A 14,775-nucleotide genomic window follows, 5' to 3' on the forward strand; every position below is an offset into this window, starting at 1 on the left:
AACAAAAAACTCTCAGGCCAACTGTCTGTAATTACAATAGTCATTTTCTTTCCTGATATCTCCAAGCTTATTCCTCCAATTTGCCATCCGACAACTCAACTACCATCATCACATGGGAATTCTGACAACCCAAGGAAGCAAATGCTGTCACTCTGACTTGATGTTCAGAGACTGTTTGTCAATTAGTATGACCTCCCGGTCTCAGCTAGGAAGAGACACCACATTCCACAGATTCTCCTGGTCTTTCCCAGCATTGGAGTTCATCTTCTAATTGTGTTCTGTGATTTTCATCTGGCACAAGGCTTACTACCACATTCCAGAATCTGCCTATTTCCAAAGAAACATCACCACCTTTCCATGCTCAGACATCCACTATACAGATCAAACCAACTCTAAAGAGTAATACCTTTTTAAGAGAACAGGTAAGACTTGAGGTCAGCACAAATGCTTTACCGACCAAGAATTATTTTCAATGCTCTGCTGGGTTTTCTGAGTCATCTCAGTGAACTTTCTGGAATTATATGCCTCTCAAGGACCATCGAGTGCCATAACATACATACATACATACACACACACATATGTATACATATTTTGTGAAGTCAGAATAACATTTTCTTCCTGCCTCTCCTTTTTTTTTAATTGTTTATTTATTTTGAAAGAGAGAGAGAGATCTCACATGTGTGCGTGTGAGCAGGGGAGGGGCAGAGAGAGAGAGAGAGAGAGAGAGAGAGAGAGAGAGTCCAAGCAGGCTGTGCACTGTCAGCACAGAGCCCAACACGGGGCTGATCCTACAAACCACGAGATCATGACCTGAGCCAAAACAAAGAGTCAGGTGCTTAACTGACTGAGCCACCCAGGTGTGCCCCCTGCCTCTTCTACTACATAAAGCACTTGGCAATATATATTTTCTGTAGAATACTTTTTTACAATAATAAGAAGGGGGCAGTACTAATCATGGCTAATATTCTTCAAGTTCTTCTAATGTACCAGGTGTGCTAAGCATTCTCCCACATGCACAATCTCATTTGATCTTTAAAACACCTCCATATAGGAGGTACTATTAAACTCATATTCTTCTGTCTCTAGTATCTGGGCTCCTAATTGCTATGGGCCAGGGCACAGCAGTAGAACTACTGGCCTCAGCTTTGACTAAAAACAGAACAAAACAAAACAAAACAACAAAAAAACCCTGCATAACATAAATATGTATGTCATAAGTATGTATGTACATACCATAATTATGTAATTATAATTTTATGATACATATAATCCAGCTAAAAATATAAAATATAAGTTTATAATCACAAGTATGACATATATTTAGACAGTATGAACATTTTTAACTCCACAAGTTTTTCCACTTCTCCAGCATAATATATAATCATCATTTGTGAATAAAACTTAATTGAGCACACCACTACTGGCAAATAACAAAATACTCAAAACTTACATCAACTCTGCCTCTCCCCTATTATTAAGACAGAAGCTGTTTAAGCATTCTTATTCTGGCAATTAAAGACAAGTGTGTTTTCTAAAGTGAAGGTTATGTTGACTTTGATAAGTATATTGCTCACTGTCTGACCATAAAGGGCCAGAGCTGGAGATAAATAGCAGAATACTTTGTCCTTCACTTCAGGCATGATGGCTGGACCTCCCTGGCTGTAAATTTCCCAATATTTGATGGCCCCGGTGTCAGCAGCAAAATGATGCATAATAAACACAACAATACATTATATGCCACCTCTTGATTTGGTGCCAAGTCAGGGAAGGAAACAGTCTACTTTTCAATGGGTCTTCTGAAATAATACAGAGACAGTGTGTTTTGGAGAGATCTGAAGAGGACAACTGACGCTCGGTTTTCACCCCCCGTCTCCGAACTAGCCTTTGAAATTGACAATCTGGAGCTTCAGGAACCGTGGTTCCACCATAGTTGGGGTGGTATCAGGAAGGCCAGGGTACACAGACTTTCATCTAGCCAGGAAAAAGGAAACAGAGCTCATTTTGAACTAGAGAGAAAAAAGATATTTGATGAATGCCAGAGGAGCAAGCTGCCTAAATCCTTTAACAAAGAAGAGACAAAGGGGAGCGGTTTTGTGAAATTATGTGCAGAGCTACAACGAATGTTTTGATCAAGTTTTTAATTGTTTCATTTTACCCAGAATATTTCTTGCAAAGTCTAAAATCTTGCTTTAGAGCTAAAAGAGAAAACACCATCTGAAGGGCAGCCTCTGTGAAATAGTATCACTGAGTCACCAAGGAAATTTTAAGTTACAGAAAGGGAACAATGTGAGGGTTGCACATACACCTTTGCCTGGGACTGCTGTCTCCCTGCCTGCCAACAGGTCACAGGCTTCTAGTGTTAGCGGGAACCTGAGAAGTCACTGAGTCTACCGCTGACATTTCATAGATGACAGGCTTAAACTTGGTAAGTGACTTACCCAAGGTCATGCATGGAGTTATATCCGTTTTATTGTCTGAATAACAAATGGGAAGTGGACACTGGAGATCATGTTGCAATTTACCCAAGGCCTTCCTGTAAAGAAAATGGTGGTAATAACAGTTCTTGAATTCACTTATGCATCAAAGCATGTCATCAGACATCCAAGAAAAATAGACACACAACATCTCCTAAGGCAAGAATTATTTTTTAAAACTCAGACATTCAGCCAGGCATACCTGATTCACTGAGTGTCAGTTCTGGGTTGCCCACTCAGTTGTTCTTTCCAGAAAGGATAGTGAAAAAAAAAGTCTAGGAATTTTTCTCAGGGAGCAGCCACAAAGCCAAACATCTGGACACCTCTTTCATTTCGATCTCATGTCAAGCCTTCAAGTACAGAAGTACTTACATGTCAATCACCTATATTCTTACTGGCAAACCCCAATGAACAGAGCCTCTGCAATAGAGAAATATGCATATTTTCCAGCCTCTTCATCCTCTACCCTCTTATCCCAGGAGCTCAAAATGACCCTACACTTTTCTGGAAAAATCAGAAATGAAAATCCCTGAGTTGTCTGCCTTTTCCTCATTTCATTATCCCAGAATCGGGGCCACATCTGAAACTTCCAGATGATATCCACCCAATCCTGGAGACCTGCTCCAGTTCACAAGATGGTCTGCCCAAGGCCACTCTCCATCTGAAAGGTCCCATGGAAGATGGCATAGACTCCTGCCAGTGGCTACACATATTCTGTTCAATATTAGACTTTCACCCAGAAAACATTAAGGTGGGCATGCAAAATGGTAAAAAGACTCCTTCTCATACCCAAGCTTCCCCAAACCCTCACTTACATGATTGTAACTTCTCCATAAAACAGTGAAAGTTCAGGAGAGTAATCTTTCTTCCCAAGGCCAAGCTCACTATGACCTGGTATCCAGGAACAGCCCACAATTACTGATTACTGTGGGCTGGTCCTAATCACCGTCTTTACCAGTATTCATTCACCCTTTCCAAAACTGAAGCCTGGAGTTAACCAGCCAACATCCAAACTTCTCTCCAGCCTACTTCCCTTCTTGGCTCCTGTATGATCCTACCTGCACTAAAGATTCACACTTCGAAATAGTGTGGCTCCTGAGATAAATCAACATTTTTCTTTCTTTTTCCACATCCTTCTTGATGCTCACTGCATGAAAATAACAGGATGTAGGAAGAACATCAAACAGTGATATTCACCAAGAGCGATCCTGGGCGTGTGTAATGGACACAGAGGAGTCATCCGCTCCTGATTTTCCTTCATAGGTGGGCATGTGTGGCGTCTCGTGTGTGTGCAAGCAGCAGCCTTGCATCTTTGTTAGCTCCGGAAGCCGGAGTGTATCACTTTCCAAAGGGCAGTCTCCTAGAGCTTGTCTGCATCAAGATCAAGATCCCTCCCATCAACAACAAGATCCCTCCCTCAAAGCCTGCCCCTGATTCTCATAAGCATGAGGGACAAAAAACAAAAGGAAAATACTGTTTGCTGCTAACACAGTTTGAGTCATCCTTCATATATGGGGGGTCCAGTTAAGTGTTCAGCACTGATCAGACCTTAGGGACACCTAAGAATGAACGAGTCCCAGCCCTGCCCTTATAGATTGTAACAATCCAAAGAGCAGGATTTAGACAAATGCACATAAGACTAGATACAAATTCATAAACCAACATCCAAATGAATAAACAAAGGGCCATTATAGAGTGAAATGACTTCTTTTTTTTTTAATTTAACATTTATTCATTTTTTGATAGAGAGAGACAGAGCGTGAGTGGGGGAGGGGCAGAGAGAGAGGGAGACACAGAATCTGAAGCAGGCCCCAGCTCCGAGCTGTCAGCACAGAGCCTGATGCGGGGCTCGAACTCATGAACCATGAGAGCATGACCTGAGCTGAAGTCAGACGCCCAACCGACTGAGCCACCCCAGGCGCCCCATGAAATGACTTCTTTTTTTTTCTTTAAATCAATATCCCAAAAGAATATTACCTCTTCCAAAACACTCACGGCAGTGCATTCCAATTACTTTTCTGTTGCTCACAAGTTTTGAAACCTATTTGCAATTGCTTTTGAGCAGGTACACAACAGAGAGGGAAAGCAGGGGTATCTGGGTGGCTCAGTTGGTTGAGGGTGCAACTCTTGATTTTGGCTCAGGTCATGATCTTCATGGGTTCTCAGGTTTAAGCCTCGCATTGTCTCCACGCTGAATATGGAGGCTGCTTGGGATTCTCTCTCTCTGCCCCTCCCCCACTCACCCTCGCAAGAATGTGTGCATGTACTCCCTCTCTCTCTCTCAAAATAAACAAATAAACATTAAAAAAAAAACAAAGGAGGAACATAGGAGTGTAGAATAGAGAAGTACTCTTCCCTAACATTGCTTAGAATTGCACATTTGCAGTGACAACAAAAAACAGACTGTATCTTGGTGGGTTCTATTGTTTTTAAATGTTCTATAACAGACCCCCTCTTATTGCCTTATGGCCAGCACCCTGGGTGAACTGCCTCCATAAGCCACACTCCCACCCCTAGTCTTTGTTCACCACTGCTTCTGAAGGTCCATCCATGACAACTGCTCAGTGGGGTCCAATCTCTTCTTCTCAGTGGCTACAATTAGTCAACTCTAATGAATAACATAGAGGATGAAGCCAGGTGACACTGCCATAGGGCAGAGAGCAAATATGGCTTTACATGGATACTGTGGTTGTCCCCTGAAAGCAATTTTTACCAGGAGAAGCACTGAAGTGTTTTGAGCAAATTCAGAATTACTAGAATCTGTGTGCAATCTACTCAATCCAGACAGACTATGAACAAACAACCCCACCGTCTCAGTGGTGCAAGGTAACAAAAGCTGGTTTCTCACTCATGCTCCATTTTTCACATGGATTATAAGAGGGATCCTGCTCACCGTAGTATCTCATGTGCCCAGATTGACACAAGCTCCATTGCAACCTGTGCTTTCACTCATGTTGGCCATGAGAACGGAAACTTCTAAAGCTTCCTCTGGAAGTGAGACAAGTCACTTCTGATCACATGTCACTGTCCACAGCAAATCACCTGGAATGCCTGACTTCCAAGGGGAAACAAGGGTATAATGCTGGAGGTTCCAGGGAGGAACATCAGGATATTGGTGGAAGGATATAAGTCTGCACCCCACCCTGGGTGATCATTGTTTGACGAGGACAAGATGCACTCAGCCTTATAAACTTTGGAAAGTTAGTGTTCACAGAACCACCCTCACTATAACGTGCTTATCTGTGTTGGATTTCTCTACATTGCAGAGCTATGACACAGTTGAGATGTCATCATAATGTCAGTAGGCCACTTGTGAAGTGCAGAGCAGATTTGTGTCGGGCATCAGTATGACTGACAGTGGGTGGAGCGTGGCATAAAATCACAGTGCAGACAGCTGACATTCCAGGAAACTCCTCCGTACCAGGCAAAGCCCTAGACGCTATATTCTTGGTACCTCATTTACTCATCCCATTCCCCTGTAAGGTAGGTATCATTATCCTCATTTAACAAAGGAGAAAAATGGATACTTAGCTTAAAATACACTGTGCCAACCCACGTCATGGGGGATAGGTGGTGGGGTCAATGTTCAAATTCAGGCCTGCCTGATTCCAGAACCCTCAGAGTGAGCCACAGGAAGTTCAACCCATACCAATTCCCTTATTATTTTATCTGTATCCATTTTATAGCCTTTCCAATTAGGTAATAGATTTTTTAAAAATGTTTATTTATTTTGAGAGAGAGAGAGAGAGAGCACACAAGCCAGAGAGGGAGAGAGAGAGAGAGAGAGAGAGAGAGAGAGAGAGAGAATCCAAGCAGGCTCTGCACTGTCAGCCAAGAACCTGACATGGGGCTCAAACCCACAAGCCATGAGATCGTGACCTGAGCCAAAACCAAGAGTCAGAAGCTTAACCTACTGAGCCACCAGGAAATTAATTTTTAAAGGAAAATCTGCTAAGCTATTAAGAACAGGAATTTAGCTTCATTCACCTTTTAATGACCTGCAAGGACTAGCAAATACTCCTGCACATGGTAGGTGCTCAAGAAAATACTGGTTGTTAAATGCCTGTTGAAAGTCAAGGTTATTCCCCAAAGCAATATCCCCTTTCCTTTCTCCTGCCCAGCACACAAAAGGAGATTGACAAGAATAAATGTTTCCTGACTGACTCTCAAAAGAAGGCAAAGTTGTCAACATTTTCCCTTATCAAGAATGTTCTCTACATGAGAAAATAGAGAGCAGCTTCCGCAATACAGACCTGAATGGGAAGATAATGGTCAGCAGGGCTCCCAGAGCTACCCGTGTTCCCACTCCGAACAAGCTCTTAACAAGAACACGCCTGCCAGGGAAACAGAGAGAAACTCATTTTGCGAGGAGACAACACACAGCTGCACAGTTCCATATTCCACTTAATCCCACAGATAAATTCACAAGTTGTCCTAAACATATCACTCTACCGGGGAATTTTTTTTCCCTATTTCTAGCCGGTGTTGGACATTTGATGTATCACAAATAATTCATCTCTCCACACCCCCCGCCATACACATATGTACACAACCTTCTGTCTTTAAAAGGTTACACTTATCCCCCCCCACCCCACACACACACACAATCTTCTGTCTTTAAAAGGTTACACTTATTCTGAGTCTCCTTTAAAATCTCTACACAGGACCCTGGAGGTCACAACACAGACTGTTTCTTCACAATGGCACTGTGATTTTCTCCCATGATGAGGGATGGCTCCTGTCACAGCTGCTTCCCAGAATCCTTCCTAAGCCTTTTTTTTTTTAAAGCACATGAGCCCTGCTTTTAATTGGGCATTTCATTAGAGAAGAATGAGGCATAAAGGAAAACAAAATGGTCTGTAGTCATTTGTTTTGAGGAGATCATTCTAGTCATCAACATCTGAACCCTGCTGAAGAACAGTTTCAATTTCCCTTCTCAAGCACGGGGAAAGCAATGTTGACAACACATATTTCTCTCTGTCAAAACATTTCACTGACTCGGCAATCTGTAGACAGTTTGAGAGTCGTATCACCAGCAAGCGGTGCCATAGCGTTCTCCCCATTATTTTAAAATCCTAATGGCACGTGCTTCATGAGAGGGGCACAGTGCGGGCCAAGATCCAAATTGAAAAGAAAAATGCTAAGCGAGTCAGTGAGCGGAGAGGGCACTGTCAATAATGGGCCTCATTACTGAGCCACAGAGAAAGATGGGGCCATCGGCATCCCAGTTCCTCTGGAGAGGACGGCCCCATTGCCCTTGGAGTCAAGTCTCCTGAGGAGGGTCACTCAGGGAATTCTGTGAGCTCTGCACTCAGCAGAAGAAGTGGGCTCGGGCTCACAAATGAGAAATGGATTTCATACCACGGGACCTAATTCAATTGTTACCTTTGGCTGAAGGTGGGAAGAAGAAATGAAAGAATTGTATTCAAGTACAATAAGAGGCCGGCTGTGTGTGTGTGTGTGTGTGTGTGTGTGTGTTCCTGACACAGAAAAAGGCAAGCAACAGGCAACAAAATTAGACTTATACTGACAAAACTCCTTACGGCCCCCTAGAAAGATAACAACTATGGTGGGATCTCCTCACAAAGGTTCATTACACCTTTAAGAGATAATGTTCAAGGAAATGGAAATGTGCTGCCCGGATAATGGCCTTGGGCTTCGAGGCAGATACCTCGGGGCTTCAAGGCCATGGCTTTGGCAGAAAACAAATCCTGAAGCAAAGCTGAGCCTTTCTTGTCAAGGCCAAAGAACACTTATCAGTCACGAGGTTCAGATTCATGAAAGAAATGCCTTCCAAAAAAGGCAAAGACAGTCAGTAAAGTGCCCTGCAAGCAACGCGCAGGCTTACCAATGGGCGGCCACATCTATCCCCAGGTTCTCAAAGGAGAAGACCGTTTACCCATTATTGTCAATTGGCTGGTTTAGTAAAATTGCTCAGACCTCCCACCATTCACCTCCGGCCTTTCAACATAGTTTGCTGGCTTTTGCTAAACCTATTTTCATCCTTTTCTAAAAGGTCAATGAGACCGTGTGTTGACTTGACAGTAGCAAGTGCTTTTGCCGTGATCCCTGATAATATTAGTCTGGCTGTGTTTCACAGGAAGTGTGAAGTTTGTCTTTCTTATAAAAATTCCTTGATTCGTCAAGCTGGTACCAGCTGTTATCACTTTAATAGAGATCCCTGCATAACTTCAAAATATCTTACTCCCTCCAAAATTATCCTGATGCTCAAGACTGTCTGGCGCTCTGAAATGTGCTTCTTGCTTCTGTCTCTTATCTGGATGGGTTAATTAACTTCACCCAGCATGCTGTTAAGCTGCGCTACCAGCCAGGCATCTAGCTTTACCACAGCAGTCCCCTTCCGCCACGTTCCTACAGAGACAAACAAGTATGGCCAAGGGGATAAGGCTGTGGTAGGTTTTGGTTTTTTGTGTTTCTGTTTTTGTTTTTGCTTTTGCTTTTTATTCTCTCATGAAGAGGAGCATTTAGGTGGTAACTACTTGGTGAGGTAGAAAGTGGCAGCTACTCAAAGTTCACTCATGTGTTTGAGACAACTCAGGCCATTTGATGGCAAAGGTAAGATCATCTGGAGGGAGGACACTAGAAAGGGAAATGATAATAGTTACGTTTTAAAAGATACCATAGAAGATGCCTGGGTGGCTCAGTTGTTTGAGCATCTGACTTCAGCTCGGTCATTATCTAACAGTTCATGAGTTCAAGCCCACATCGGGCTTGCTGCTGTGAGCATGGAGCCTGATTTGGATGTTCTGTCCCCCTTCTCTCCACCCCTCCCCCCACCTGTGCTTTCTCAAAAATTAATAAACATTTTTAAAATTTCTTTTAAAAAAAGGCATACGGCAAAGCTAGCTAAGCCTGCCACTCCTGCCCCTGTGCACCTTGCGGATCCACCCCAGCTAATACGCCCTTGGCCAGATCCCATCAAAGCAGTACCACAAGACTGGCAGTGTGCAAGCAGCCCATACAGGGTCCACACCACTCCATAGTGACTCCTGCCCCTGGGAGAGGGGAAGATAAGGTATACACCAGTCTGACTATGGCCCCAGTGGTGTGCTGGGGGCAGACATTGGGTCTGACGGTGGCTCCGTGCACCAACACATGTTTCTCCGGACAGTACAGGGGAAGGGCCCTGCAGTTTGGAGCTACCACAGGGACTACCCAAAATGACAAAACGGAAGAATTCTCCTCAAAAGAAACTCCAGGAAGTAGTGACAAATAACGAATTGATCAAAACTGATTTAAGCAGTATAACAGAACAAGAATTTAGAATGAGAGTCATAAAATTAATCTCTGGGCTTGAAAAAAGCATAGAGGACAGCAGAGAATCTACTGCTACAGAGATCAAGGGACTAAGAAACAGGAGGAGCTAAAAAATGCTATAAATGAGCTGCAAAATAAAATGGAGGTTGCCATAGGACGAATTGAAGAGGCAGAGGAGAGAATAAGTGAATTAAAAGATAAAATTATGGAAAAAGAGGAAGCTAAGAAAAAGAGAGATAAAAAAATCCAGGAGTATGAGGGGAGAATTAGAGAACTAAGTGATGCAATCAAACGGAACAATATCCATATCATAGGAATTCCAGAAGAAGAAGAGAGAGAGAAAGGGGATGAAGGTGTACTTGAACAAATCATAGCTGAGAACTTCCCTGATCTGGGGATGGAAACAGACATTGGAATCCAAGAGGCATAGAGAACTCCCTTCAGATGTAACTTGAATCAATCCTCTGCAAGATATACCATAGTGAAATTGTGATACAAAGATAAAGAGAGAATTCTGAAAGCAGCTAGGGATAAACAGGCCCTAACTTACAAAGGTAGACACATAAGGGTAGTAGCAGACCTATCTACTGAAACTTGGCAGGCCAGAAAGAAATGGCAGGAAATCTTCAATGTGATGAACAGAAAAAAATATGCAGCCAAGAACCCTTTATCCAGCAAGTCTGTCATTCAGAATAGAAGGAGAGATAAAGGTTTTCCCAAGCAAACAAAAACTGAAGGAATTCATCACTGCTAAACCAGTGAAAGGAACAGCTTTGAATCCAAATGACAGCCCTGCCTTAGTTTAAAGCTAGGTTCTCTTTTCTGCTTATTATGGATCTTTGATAAGAAATACAATTGCTGAGAAGTCTGTTTTGCTTGCTGTTTGCTATGAGCATTGTGAGACCTTTCCTGATTGTAACCTGCTGTAGAATGGGCTGTAAAACTTCCTAAATGTAGTCTGATATGTAATGGAATGAGTGATTGTATACAAACTAACCGGCATTTCTCGCTTCTGTAAACCTGCCTGCTTAGCACATTCCTCACCTACTCCCTTCCCCCTTTCTTCCTCCCACCACAAGTAAAAAACCTCCCCTGTGCTATTTGTCTCTGTCTATAAAAACGCTATACCAACCCTATTCGTGGCCTCTTGTGTCACCGGCGACGAGTGCGCAGAGGACCAGGTTCGAACCTGCAATAAACAACCCTTGCCACTTGGCTTTGACTTACGACTCTGGTGGTCTTTTGTGGGAGGTTTTGGAACTTCAGGCATTACACCAGCCCTACAGGAGATCCTAAGGGGGATTCTATGAGTGAAATGTTGCAAGGACCACAAAGTACCAGAGACATCTCTCCAAGCATGAAACGTACAGACATCACAACGATTCTAAACCCATATCTTTCTATAATAACACTGAATGTAAATGGACTAAATGCTCCAACCAAAAGACAAAGGGTACCAGAATTGATTAAAAAAAAAAACAAAAACAAAAAAAAAAACAAGACCCATCTATCTGCTGTCTACAAGAGACGCATTTTAGACCAGAGGACATCTTCAGATTGAAAACGAGGGGATGGAGAACTATCTATCATGCTACTGGAAGTCAAAAGAAAGCTGGAGTAGCCATACTTATAACAGACAAACTAGAGTTTAAATTAAAGGTTGTAACAAGAGATGAAGAAGGGCATTATATAATTACAGGGTCTATCCATCAGGAAGAGCTAACAATTATAAATGTCTATGCTCCGAATAAGAAAGCCCCCAAATATATAAAACAGTTAATCACAATCATAAGCAACCTTATTGATAAGAAAGTGGTAATTGCAGTGGACGTTAATACCCCACTTACAATAATGGATAGATCATCTAGACACAGAATCAATAAAGAAACAAGGGCCCTGACTGATACATTGGATCAGATGGACTTGACAGATATATTTAGAACTCTGCCTCCCAAAGCAACAGAATATGCTTTCTTCTCGAGTACACATGGAACATTCTCCAAGATAGATCACATTCTGGGTCACAAAACAGCCCTTCATAAGCATAGAAGAATTGAGATCATACCATGCACACTTTCAGACCACAATGCTATGAAACTTGAAATCAACCACAGGAAAAAGTCTGGAAAACTTCCAAAAGCATGGACATTAAAGAACACCCTACTAAAGAATGAATGGATCAACCAGGCAATTAGAGAAGAAATTTAAAAATATATGGAAACAAAAGAAAATGAAAATACAACAATCCAAATGCTTTGGGATGCAGCGAAGGCAGTCCTTAGAGGAAAATACATTGCAATCCAGGCCTATCTCAAAAAACAAGAAAAATCCCAAATACGAAATCTAACAGCACACCTAAAGGAAACAGAAGCAGAACAGCAAAGACACCCCAAACCCAGCAGAAGAAGAAAAATAATAAAGATCAGAGCAGAAAAAAACAATATAGAATCTAAAAAAAACTATAGAGCATATCAATGAAAGCAAAAGTTGGTTTTTTGAAAAAAAATAAACAAAATTGACAAACCTCTAGCCAGGTTTCTCAAAAAGAAAAGGGAGATTACCCAAATAGATGAAATCATGAATGAAAATGGAATTATTACAACTAATCCCTCAGAAATACAAGCAATTATCAGGGAATGCTATGAAAAATTATATGCCAATAAACTGGACAACCTGGAAGAAATGGACAAATTCCTAAGCACCCACACAGTTCCCAAACTCAAACAGGAAGAAATAGAAAATTTGAACAGACCCATAACCAGCGAAGAAATTGAATCAGTTATCAAAAATCTCCCAACAAATAAGAGTCCAAGACCAGATGGCTTCCCTGGGGAATTCTACCAGACATTTAAAGCAGAGATAATACCTATCCATCTCAAGCTGTTCCAAAAAAAAAGAAAGGGAAGGAAAACTTTAAGACTCATTCTATGAAGCCAGCATTACTTTGATTTCTAAACCAGACAGAGACCCATCCAAAAAAGAGAACTACAGGCCAATATCCCTAATGAATATGGATGCAAAAATTGTCAACAAGATACTAGCAAATTGAATGCAACAGCGTGTAAAAAGAATTATTCACCATGATCAAGTGGGATTCATTCCTGGGCTGCAGGGCTGGTTCAATATTTGCAAATCAACCAATGTGATACATCACATTAATAAAAGAAAAGATAAGAACCATATGATCCTGTCAATCAATGCAGAAAAAGCATTCGACAAAATTCAGCATCGTTTCTTAATAAAAACCCTAGAGAAAGTCAGGATAGAAGGAACATACTTAAACATCATAAAAGCCATTTATGAAAAGCCCACAGCTAATATCATCCTCAATGGGGAAAAACTGAGAGCTTCCCCCTGAGATCAGGAACACGACAGGGATGTCCACTCTCACCGCTGTTGTTTAACATAGTGTTGGAAGTTCTAGCATCAGCAATCAGACAAAAAAAGGAAATCAAAGTCATCAAAATTGGCAGAGATGAAGTGAAGCTTTCACTTTTTGCAGATGACATGATATTATACATGGAAAACCTGACAGATTCCACCAAAAGTCTGCTAGAACTGATACATGAATTTAGCAAAGTTACAGGATACAAATCAATGTACAGAAATCAGTTGCATTCTTATACACTAATAATGAAGCAACAGAAAGACAAATAAAGAAACTGATCCCATTCACAATTGCACCAGAATCATAAAATACCTAGGAATAAACCTAACCAAAGATGTAAAAGATCTGTATGCCAAAAACTATAGAAAGCTTACAAAGGAAATTAAAGAAGATACAAAGAAATGGAAAAACATTCCATGCTCATGGACTGGAAGAATAAATATTGTTAAAATGTCAATACTACCCAAAGTAATCTACACATTAAATGCAATCCCAATCAAAATTGCACCAGCATTCTTCTCAAAGCTAGAACAAGCAATCCTAAAATTTGTATGGAACCACAAAAGACTCCAAATAGCCAAAGTAATATTGAAGAAGAAGACCAAAGTGGGAGGTATCACAATCCCAGACTTTAGCCTCTACTACAAAGCTGTAATCATCAAGACAGTATGATATTGGCACAAAAACAGACATATAGACCAATGGAATAGAATAGAGACCCCAGAATTGGACCCACAAATGTATGGGCAACTAATATTTGACAAAGGGAAGAATATCCAATGGAAAAAAGACAGTATCTTTAACAAATGGTGCTGGGAGAACTGGACAGCAACATGCAGAGGAATGAAACTAGACTACTTTCTTACACCATTCACACAAGTAAACTCAAAACGGATGAAGGACCTGAATGTGAGACAGGAAACCATCAAAACCCTAGAGGAGAAAGCAGGAAAAAACCTCTCTGACCTCAGCCACAGCAATCTCTTACTTGACACATCTCCAAAGGCAAGGGAATTAAAAGCAAAAAATGAACTATTGGGACCTCATGAAGATAAAAAGCTTCTGCACTGCAGGGGCGCCTGGGTGGCTCAGTCGGTTAAGCGGCCAACTTCGGCTCAGGTCATGATCTCGCAGTCCGTGAGCTCGAGCCTCGCATCGGGCTCTGTGCTGACTGCTCAGAGCCTGGAGCCTGTTTCAGATTCTGTGTCTCCCTCTCTCTCTGACCCTCCCCTGTTCATGCTCTGTCTCTCTCTGTCTCAAAAATAAATAAACATTAAAAAAAAAAAAAAAGCTTCTGCACTGCAAAGGAAACAATCAACAAAACTAAAAGGCAACGGATGGAATGGGAAAAGATATTTGCAAATGACATATGGGACAAAGGGCTGGTATCTAAAATGTATGAAGAACTCACCAAACTCCACACCCAAAAAACAAATAATCCAGTGAAGAAATGGGCAGAAGACATGAATAGACAATTCTCTAAAGAAGACATCCAGATGGCCAACAGGCACATGAAAAGATGCTTAATGTCACCCCTCATCAGGGAAATAGAAATCAAAACCACACTGAGATGTCACCTCACACCAGTCAGAGTGGCTAAAATGAACAAATCAGGAGACTGTAGATGCTGGAGAG

The 14,775-nt window shown here is 41.7% G+C and overlaps 1 protein-coding gene across 1 annotated transcript in view; it reads right to left on the minus strand.

The window, feature by feature from the left end:
• DTWD2 (DTW domain containing 2) overlaps positions 1-14,775 on the minus strand; it is a 379,651-nt gene that overhangs the window by 30,618 nt on the left and 334,258 nt on the right. The window contains exons 2-3 of the transcript XR_006200975.1: positions 6,728-6,808; positions 2,439-2,533 (exon numbers count right to left, since the gene is read on the minus strand). The gene's annotated coding sequence lies outside the window, so the exon portion shown is untranslated. The remainder of the gene's footprint in view (positions 1-2,438; positions 2,534-6,727; positions 6,809-14,775) is intronic.

Source organism: Panthera leo, chromosome A1 (genome assembly GCF_018350215.1).
Source record: "Panthera leo isolate Ple1 chromosome A1, P.leo_Ple1_pat1.1, whole genome shotgun sequence".
Taxonomy (NCBI): domain Eukaryota; kingdom Metazoa; phylum Chordata; class Mammalia; order Carnivora; family Felidae; genus Panthera; species Panthera leo.